This window comes from Cupressus sempervirens, chromosome 10 (assembly GCF_028749045.1).
Source record: "Cupressus sempervirens isolate cs-2001-9-10 chromosome 10, ASM2874904v1, whole genome shotgun sequence".
NCBI lineage: Eukaryota > Viridiplantae > Streptophyta > Pinopsida > Cupressales > Cupressaceae > Cupressus > Cupressus sempervirens.
In genome coordinates, this window is record NC_143127.1 from 951,506,652 (window position 1) to 951,517,634 (window position 10,983).

Sequence of the window (10,983 nt, forward strand, 5' to 3'; positions counted from 1 at the left end):
CTATGTACAGCCACTAGCTTTTGCCAAAAGTGTCCATTGACAAGGGATGCCCAAATATCCTCGGGACACTTGAGGGATGCTCAAGCATCGCCCTCGATGTCTCAAGGATGCCGATACATCCTTCCATCTTGATGGCAATTGGCAGCTGATGGATTGTGCAGTTAAGGACTTGGGAACGACGTCCCCACGTCTAGGGGATGTCCTTGTTCTAGGAAAGGAATGTCAGGGTTTAGAGGGGATGCATGCCTGTGTAACATTAATATGTATATCAATTTAATAAACCAAAATTACATCTAGGCCGGCCGTGGTAGAGATGAGCGTTATTTACATAAAGTCAGCCACCATGAATTATTTACACGAAGTCAGCCACCACGAACACATACACTTAATGCAGTCCACCCCAGGAGATAAAGGGGAAAATATATCACAACATGTACCACAGATGATTTAATCAAAGTGCAAACACCACAACACTCTTCAAAAGTTGGAATCAAACATAACATATAGAAAAGCATAGGAACACGTTAACCAGTTGGCCTGGAAACAATCTTTGATGCACATCACACCATGTGAAGCAAAACACACCATGACAGGATTTATTTAAACCTCTTAAACTCTTCTTTTAAAGAATATCCAGATCAATAAAGCATAAATTAAATTACCACAATCCATTGAGTCATCCAGAGACCAACACATACCACAATATTACACTACAAATGACATAACTTCACTTGTGGAGTAGACTAACAAAAATATCTGAACTTGAACATTGCACAAACATTAGAAACATGTCTACAAAACCACACACTTGGAATCAACAATGCAGAGCATTCTTCAGACCTATTTTGACCATTCCTAACAGCCAGCCTTACTATTAGCAAACAACAAAACAAAACTTCAACCTCTAAACTTCCGGAGACCTGAAAGTAGGATAGTGCAACATTGACGGATGATACATGATTGTTTCAGAACTGCAACTCGCCAAACTTCTTATGCAGAGCAATGCATAGCCCATATGGACTTTAGATACTCTTCTTGCATATGCCAGCTTCTCATACCTGTCACCTTCCGGATATACTACATACTAACTTCTCATCATCACTAAACATGAGAGCAACATTTTATCATCCAATACAAGACTTCAAATACTCTTTCCCACATATTCAATTTCAAATACTCTTTCTTGCATATTTCAGCTTCCCAATAACTAGGCACATGCCAACACTCTACAAGTCTCTCATACTTCTCTATATCAGGTACAATATTAAACTCATGCACCTCTTCATCAGGTTGACATCAATGACAACATTGAACTCATAATGCTAACAAAGATCACTGCTCCAATCTGAATGACAAAAATATACAAGATGATTTCAGCTTATGCTTTAAAATGATGACTATATTCAAGCTTTATTTATGATCTTAAACACTCTTCTTACTCAGTCCAGTGAGCTGATCCTGGATTTTCCATGTATTTACTTAAAACACTTACTGCATTAGCTTGATTAGGCCATCTACATATCATTCTGTGCATCAGACTTCCAATGGAATTTTCATATGGAACAAAATGCATTTCCTAATTTTGGTGATAGGCAATTGGAAACAATTTAGAATTAATCTAAGGCTATTTCCTTAGGTGTAGAAGATCTTCTTCTCATTTTCATCAACAGCAGTGAACCCATCTGGCTTCTTGATGTAAGAGTTTTGATTCAAATTATTTTTTGGACATCTAAGTTTAGTGTCTAATTGATGAATATCTGAATCGAGTTTTGCAGTAGTGCCCAGCAATTCTTACAGAAGGCATTTTTGCTATAGGAGAGAATGTGTCAAAGTAGTTGACACCATTCATTTACTTTCAGTAGCTTTCCCTGGTGAATAAGTTATTTCCAAGTTTTTTTCTTCTGTTTCTTCAACAAATCTTTTTTTGAATGTGTATCTTTCATGCTGCATGAATGGATTGGGGAGCATATTGGAACTTTCAGGTTCTATTGAGATGCCTGAATATGTGTAAGGCTTGCAACTTGCACCTTGTTGATCTGCAATGAGTTCTTGTTTTCGTTTGGTAGGGATTGTACTTCATTTTTTGTGTTTTGAGTATCATTGGGAAGCTCCACTTCATACTACATGTCAATTGAAGTTGATCCCTGTGATGTGTTAAATGGTATTGATGTTAGGTTGTATCAATCATTACATCTTTACTGAGATTTTAATATTAATAAATGGTTTAAAGAACTGAAAACCTGTTTGCTCCAAACTGCAACCAAGAAAAATGCATCGTAAACACCTCGAATCTAGCTGCTTTCTTGCACATTTTCTGTTGTACAACATTGTCTAATATTCTCAGCAACTTTTCTATATATTTGCTCAGCGATAGGATTTTGCTGAGGATTATGGATATTTGATGTGTAATGTCCCTTCTCAGGATATTCCCAAGATTTGTCTAAAAATAATAATCCTTACTCAAAATGATAATGGCTTAAAAAAATTATGAATTTATTATAATATTCAGATCAATAAAAAATGGCATAATTTTGAAAACTAACCTGAATTCTTTGGAAATCCTTTAAAATCTTATCAATCCAAGGTTTTCATCCCTACCTCAGAAGTTAGAAGATCAAGGGATTTTTGCTGTCTATGTTCACCTTTGAAGGTTCTTGCCCTCAAGATCAAGATTTAGGTTTTCGTCCAAACTTAATAAGAGAAAAGGGTTTACAAGGGTCTTTGCCCTCATGGCTTTAGCAAGATTTTGGTTTATGATCAGATTTGATAAAGAGAAATAAGGGTTTTCGTCCTCAGATCTTTTCATGAACTTGGGAGGGGTTTCATTCTCCAATTGCAAGCCGCTTTCTTAAATTTAAGACTGGTTGCTTGTTGGATCAGTAGATTTATTGCTGATGGTTTAATTTGATCTATCCTGAATGATAGATTGCTTGGTTATTTGATGCTTGGATTATCCCATCCTTAAATGAAATGTTTTGTCACAACTCTTTGCCACTATAGCTTATGTTTGAGGGTCACAACTCTTTGCCACTATAGCCTTAGTAAGATTTACAACCTTTTGTTGTTGGTGATGGATTTTGCGAGTGGCAAGTAACAATTTTGTGGGAAAGAAACTAATAATTCAATCAAATATCCTATCTTTAAGGTTGACACACTACAATTGTCTTCTATAAACTAGAATCAACAATGGCTTCTTGTGGAGCATAAGATATCATAGGTGTAACTTGACAAGTGGACATGGCTAGTAGAGGTTTGATTGAGTTGCCTTCTTTTTGCTTACCCCAATACAACCATTTGAGGCTTTCACAATTGATTTGTTGTTATTCACTATAGGTAGTGTAATCAAATAGGTTTATATGAATTAGAGAGTGATCCTCAATCTTGTGTTCAATAGATTAGCATAAAAGTATGTGTTAGCTAGATTTAATGTGAAGTACTTGCTAAGTGAATTAATTATCTAAAGCCATGGAGAGGTTAACTTTGACCCAAACCTATTTTTACAAATGGGCAACTTATTTTGGTCATGGTATACAAAGTGCCTCAAGGTTTATTGAGGTAATTGGAAAAACGTCCAATGATCTATAATTAGAGGCTAAGAAACTTAATCCAAATGATGATTCATGAGTTATTTTAGAAGCCACAGAAAATCCTATGATTGATACAAAACAAAACAAATGTGTTGTAAATAAAGAATGTTCCAAGTTAGTAAAGCTAAATAAAAAGAAAACCTTTGTCATATTTTTCCATAGTTATAGCTTGATGCATTGAGGTCGTTGATTGGATTGAGCTCCATTTTAAACATTTTTTTCCTAAGAACTGTCTCACATATTGTCAATCCAAGTATAATAATTTATTAAATTAAAACTTGCATAAAATAATATGCCAGAAAGAGAATCTTGAAAGGGAGATTCACCACTTTTTGAAACATTTTGAGCATAAATGTGCAAACTCTTTTTGTGAGCCCTGATCATCACTAGCAACTCTAGTTTCAAAAAAGTCATGCATGCATGAACTATTATAATGACTTTTTAACAAAGGAACACACCATCCACCAAATGTGGTTGGACAAACTAGTTCAACACAATATATGATTGAGGAAACACAAGAAGACTATGTACCATAAACCAAAAAGTGTTTTGTAGTAACACAACAAAGTAAGGTCAAAACCTTTTTAAAGTCCAAAACACATCAAAAATATTCAAGATGATGATAACACAACATTATTATTTTATAGGTTTTAGAGCACATGAATACACGATTTGAGTCTCGAAACAAATTAAAAATGATAGAAAATGTGTATAGAACACAAAATGTTATAAATAGTAATAGAAGATTGAAGTATGGAAAGAAAAGAAAAATAAGATAAAGAAAAAGAATATTCAAGAATCTTTTTAAATGTAATTTTAAAGTAAAGAAGTTTGAACATGGTTGATTTGGCGCTATACTAGGGAGAATGTTGGTTTTTCTATAAGTTTGGCATATTTAGAGCTTAGATGAACACAAGCAGGACAAGAATATTTAGGGGAAATAAATTTTAAAAAGAGAGTACTTTGCTAGCTTTACTTTATTTAAGCTACACAAAACCAATTCTTACATTCAATAATATTCTTTTCCCTATATTTTGTAGGGAAATAAATTCAAATTTAAGTATAGAATAATTTATTTTAGGGAGTTTTTGTTTTAGGAAGACATACAAAATCTTGTTTTTCTCTTTAAATTTATCATGAAATGTGTTTTAGTCAATTAGATTTCTATTGAATAATAGTATATTAGCTCATAGACCTTTTTAGTTATATTAGTTGAGACTTTTTTGGATAACATTTAAAGTTTAAAGAAATTTGTTTCCATAAGGTCAAAATGAAGAGCTTGTTGATATAAAGGTTTCTTCAAAAAGGACATGGTGTGACAAGGTAAGAAACACTCTAATTTTGTTTAGGGTAAACTTTAACTTCTAGAAAATATTTTAAATGGTAACCTAAGTGATGTGTGAGAATCGTGGGACATTTTAGTTAAGTATGCATATGAAGAATTCTTGCAAAACACTAAAGGGGAAGTGATGTGCTAATCAAGCATGAAATTTTGAATGGAATTTTTGACTTTAGTTTATTATTAATTTTTTTTTATCACTATGATATTCATGAAAAACATTGTGATATGACACTCACTCTTATTGATTTAATGAGATTTTTTTAATAATAAAAATATGTTAAAATGACAAGGACAATATACGTATGCATTGTACGATGGCTTAGGATCTTAAGGATATAGTGCTTATTATAATTGGACTAGGTGGTAAATTTTACAACGAAAGTTGATGCGAGTGTGGCTTAAAAAATTTGAAAATGAGAGTTTGACAACCACGTAAAGTTTAATTATTATAATTTGAAATTGTTACAAAAATAAAACACTACTAGTCAAAGGTGTGTTTGCTTTTAACTACAAAATTTGTTTTATCCTTAAATCAATTTTATGTCTATCAAATACTAATTATTTAGTTCATAGACTATTTCCAATTATAGTCATTTTTCAATAAGAAACATAAAATAAGAGAATATTATTAGACAATATGTATTTGTAATGGGTTAAAATCTAGAAGTTGTGGAAGGCTGGAAAGTTGTGTAAATGAGTTTTTATTTTTTGCATATACAATTGTTTAGGAAAATAAGTTGAGGATAGCATCATGTTGTGCAAGTTGGTGACTTGTTCTAGGAATTGGTGTCTAAAGGGGCCATCAATGACCTCCATTGGGTGTTGGTGACCTCTTTTATCATTGCTTTCTAGAGTGCACATTTATAAACGTTGTAGGTAGTAGCATCTAATCTTTTTGTCACTTGTACTTTGTTGCACCTAGTAGCCATGGTTTGTATTGTTGCAAAAGTGTTGGTAGAAATGGTAAAAGCTAGTTGAGGTGAGGATAAGCATATTTGACCAAGATGTAGAGGGCATCAAAGGTGTATGCAATCAAATGTGTTGGGGAAGGACAATTAAAGTAGTATGGGTGGCACACATGTTTAGTTGATGAGTTTTAAAGTTGAAAAGGTGTGTAAGTGCAAGAAAGTGGAAGAAGAATGAGTTAGGATCTCTTCCAAATGTTGTGAAGTTTTTTAATATAAATTAGCATAGGCATTTGGGTGTAGATTCAAAAGCATTGGGAACAATAGCATCAATGTGTTGTTGTCCACATGATAGTGACGCAATCATGGTGGATTGAGGAGTTATTAGAAGTAATGCTTGTGTTTTGGGTGAACATAGTGTTTTTGGGTCATTTAGACCTAATAATGGTAAAGTTGAGGTAGAGTGTTTATTGATGATGAACTTTAAAACATGTGCAAAACATGGAGGGGAAGTGTGATCTATGCGCTATTTGATCTCATTGAATTACATGGTTAATATATGTTTTTGTTAATAAGGAATGAATTGGTATCAATATTATGTAGAAAGGTGAGTTTTTCATGTTAAAATTGGTCAATACATATATAATCATGAATCAAGTTGTCCATCTCAAGTAGATAAGGAAATTTCAGATTGGTCAAATTCAATTGAGATACATGATAGTGATCTATGTATGGGAAAAGTAGAAGAACATAACAAAATGTGGAAGAAGTTTTTTAGAGAATAGGTTGAACTCACATTTATCAAGTTACAAACGTATACATTTAGTCCTACGATGGGATATTTGGTATAGATAAAATAAATGACTTTCTCAAAAAGTATAAGTTTGGGTAAGAAAAATGAATGCAAATGTTTTAGGTGGAAAGGGAATCAACACAAACTGTACAATTGTAAGAATTTGCCTAAGGCAATGATTCAACGCCAAGATTAAGAAGCTCAGTTGATAGCACAAGAGAGATAAACGATGATCAAATGAGAATGGATATTAGATGATTGGATGGATACATCATAGAAGAGCCATGTATATAAAGGCAACTAGAATGACTAGGAGTCAGCAAAGAGATAATCATCACAACTAAGCACATGTCTGCCAAGAGTGGATTATCCTCCATTGTGCATGAATGTACGTACAACAATGAGAGGATAAGAATACAAAGGTGTATCTTGTAAAGAGATGTAGTAGACAACATGTGCTCAATTGGAGTGCAAAGCATTGTGTTGTATACATGACAACTCATATGAATATGCAAACTCCTAGGTATCTGCATGACAACTAATATGCTGAAGCATTAACCTAAGTAAACTAAAGTGTGAATAGTAAATACTTATTTACACCAACACCCCCCCTTAAGTGCAACTTAGGTGAATGCACTTAAGCTCACAAAATCTAGATGAAAATGCATTATGGGTCCCGACTACTAGGCCATGTTAGGTATCCATGTACAAATTGCAAGTGCAAAAAATATGCAAGGCAATCTCTCATAAAGCGGAGAAAGAGGGAAAATCACATGGGAAAAACCCCCCTCCAAAAAGAGAGATAAGTACTATAAAAGAAAATGAGAGAAGAAGACCTCATGTAAGGAAAAGATACCTCCCATAAGAAAGAAGAGAGAAGTCAAGTGACTACCCTTATTGAAATATCACACACCCCCAAGAAATCTCGCAAATGGATATACTTGACCTCAATGAAGGGTTTGGTGAAGATGTCTGCAACCTGCTTTGCTGTAGGACAATACCTCGACTCAATGACCTGGTCATGTATCAACTCTCTGATGTAGTGCATATGAACTTCAATGTGTTTGGTTCGTTGATGTTGAACTGAATGTTTTGAGATCTCAATAACACTCTGATTATCACAATAAATGATTGTAGACTATGGAAAGTTGAACCCAAACTCCTTTAGGATAATGTCGTAGCCATATAGCCTCTATAGCTGCAGTAACAACCCCTCGATACTCAGCCTCAGTCGAAGAAAGAGCAATAGTATTTTGTTTCTTACTCTGCCAACAAATGGGGCCGAAACCAAGATGAAAGATGTAACCTAAAGTAGACTTGTGGGATACAAGATCTCTTGCATAATCTGAGTCTGCGTATCCAACCAACTAAAGTCTAGTACCTGTTGCATAGTATATCCCATGTCTGTGTACCTTTTATGTAGTGCAAGATGCATTTGGCAGCCTTCAAATGAAGCTCATGTGGCTCTTGCATGAAGCGAGAAACCATGCCAACTGCAAAAGCTATGTTAGGGCGTGTATGTGTCAAGTAAATGAGACTCCCAACCGTTTGTACAATGTAGCATCAACAAGTGGAGTGGAACACTTTGCCTCTAACTTAACACCTGAAAGAAAGGGATGAGGGGCAGGCTTACAATCGCTCATGCGAAAGTGAGAAAGTAAATGAAGAGCATACTTGGGTTGAGAAAGTGTGATCCCAGCTGAAGATTGTGTGATCTCAATACCAAGGAAATAATGAAGTAAACCGAAGTCTAACATAGCAAAGCTATCTTGCAAAGAAGTCTTGACATTGGAAATGATGGATGAAGTATTTCCTGTAATGATCAAGTCATCTCCATAAAGCACGAGTATCAAGTGTGAGTCATCCCTCCAAAGAATGTAGACATTCGAATCTAAATGACACCTGGTGAATCCTTCTAAGAGTAGGAATTTTGCATACCAAGCCCTAGGAGCCTGCTTAAGGCCATAGATAGACTTCCTCAACCTGCAAACCATAGTAGAATCTTGTATGAATCCCTGAGGCTACTCCGTATAGATCTCTTCAAGAAGATCCCCATTGAGGAAAACACTGTTCACATCCATCTGATGTACAACCCAACCATGAGCTGCAACAATAGCTAGTATCAAGCAAATGGAGTTCAGCTTAGCTATCGGTGCAAAGGTCTCAGTATAGTCAATACCAGGAACCTGTAAGAAACCTCTAGCAACAAGTCTAGCCTTATCCACACTTCCATCCGCTGCAAACTTGGTCCGATAGATCCACTTACATCGAACCAACTTTCTTCTCTTAGGAAAAGGAACTAAGTCCCAAGTGTTGTTTTTCATTAAAGAGTTATATTCTTCCTCCATGGCCTTGTCCCATTCAAGAACCCCAGATGCTTCCTTAAATGACTGTGGATCAGAAGCAATGGCAATATATGCATGTGGAAATGATTTGTGTTGTGCCCTTTTCCTCCACGTATCTGAAGAAATCCCCACCAATGAACCTGTTGAATCAAGTGTTTGTTGTGCCCAACAAGGTCTAGTTGAAGAAGAAGGAATATCCTGAATTGTATGTGGACTGTGCGAAGTTGATGTCCTGCGAGTCAAAGTTGAAGGAATATCATCTTCCAAGTCACTTTCCATGAGGGAGGAAGGAGGAGTTGAAGGAGCCAAACTTGGACAAGATTCTTCAAAGTGAACACTCCTCTCAAAGAAAATTTCACGTGTCTTTGGATCCATGAGTTCATATGCCTTAAGATGGTCAAGATATCCAACAAATATACAAGGTTTACTTTGAGGTTCCAAGGCCTTCCTTTGTTGTGGAGGTATCCTTGCCCATGTTGGACAACCAAAAACTTTAAAGTGTTTTACACTTGGTTTTCTTCCACACCAAATCTCAAAAGGTGTAATTCCATCCAAGGCCTTATGGGAACTTCTATTTTGGATGTAATTGGCACAACACATAGCTTCTGCCACAAAAAACTTGATCTGGAGACTTATGTTGTAGCATACAAGTGGTCATTTCCTTAAGGGTTCTATTCTTCCTTTCATCAACACCATTTTGTTGTGGAGTGTATGCAACTCAATGTTGAAGATTAATACCCTCATGAGTACAAAAGTCTATAAGCCTTGAGTTCACATACACCCTTCCATTATCTGTTCAAAGAATCTTGATGGCTTTCACTGATTGCTTCTCAACTTGAGCTTTCAAGGTGATAAACTTATCAAACACTTCACTGTTATGAGCAAGAAAGAAGACCCAAGTGTAGCGTGAAAAGTCATCAATGAAGGTGAGAACATAGTGAGCCTTCCAAATGATGGCACTAGAAATGGGCCACTTACATCACTATAAACCAATTCAAGAACAACAGTAGCTCTCCAAGACTTCCCCTTGTCAAACTTCTCTTCGGGATGCTTGCTTGTTTCACAACCTATACATACACCCTTTGAATACTTGACTTGAGGTAGACATATGACCATATCCTTGTTGCTAAGTTGTTGAAGGTAGTGGTAATTGAGATGTCCAAACCTCTCATGCCATACTTTGTGAATTTGAGTGGGTCAACAAGGCAAGGGAAGTGGACTAAGGCACAAAATGAGAAAAAGAATAAAGACTTGTATCATGATTAGCCTTTCCAATTGCCACCATAGAATCATCCTTTAGATTTTTCACCACAAATTAAATCAAGAAGGAACTCTACTTTGTTGCCACATCCATAGTGAGTGATTTGGTAGATTGAAAGGAGGTTGGTGCTAAGGTTGGGAACATGAAGAACATCCTTGCAAACTCCATTGTCAACCTCAACATTCCCTTTTCCTTAAACTTCCACTTGTGTGTCATTTCCCACATAGATGTATGGTAAATGTGATGGTTTCAAAGAGGGAAAATGCTCCCTTGAAGCACCCATATGATGTGTAGCTCCTGAATCAAGAACCCATTCCTCAAAATTATTTGTACTTGCTACCAAAGCTTGTCCCTTACCTTTTGAAACATCCTTATAGGCATTTGGCACATTAATTTTATGTTTCCTCATTATGTTTAGCAACTCATCAATTTGCTTATCCTTACACTCATGTTCATCATGACCATTCTTCTTACAATAGGCACAAGTTTTCTTCTCCCTTTTGTTGAAGTTGTTCCCCTTCTTATTATTGTTGGAGAAAAACTTGCCTCCTTGTGAGGAAGATTGTAGTGTGGAGGAAGGTTGATGTGTAGAGGAAGATTGTTGTGTGTCATCTTGTGGCTTATCCTTCCACTGCTTTTGCTTCTTGTTGGAATTTTTATCACCTTGATTCCCCTTGTTAACTATCAAGGCTTTGGACTTAGAAGATTGGAAAATTCCCATGCTCACTAACTTTTCATACTCTAAGACCA

The 10,983-nt window shown here is 35.6% G+C and overlaps 1 long non-coding RNA gene across 1 annotated transcript in view; it reads left to right on the forward strand.

Moving 5' to 3' along the window:
- Positions 1 to 2,058, forward strand: part of LOC149537128 (uncharacterized) — an 85,091-nt gene extending 83,033 nt beyond the window's left edge. The window contains exons 2-3 of the long non-coding RNA XR_016357998.1: positions 1,637 to 1,695; positions 1,776 to 2,058. This is a non-coding gene — a long non-coding RNA (uncharacterized LOC149537128). The remainder of the gene's footprint in view (positions 1 to 1,636; positions 1,696 to 1,775) is intronic.
- The last annotated feature ends 8,925 nt before the right edge of the window (positions 2,059 to 10,983 follow it).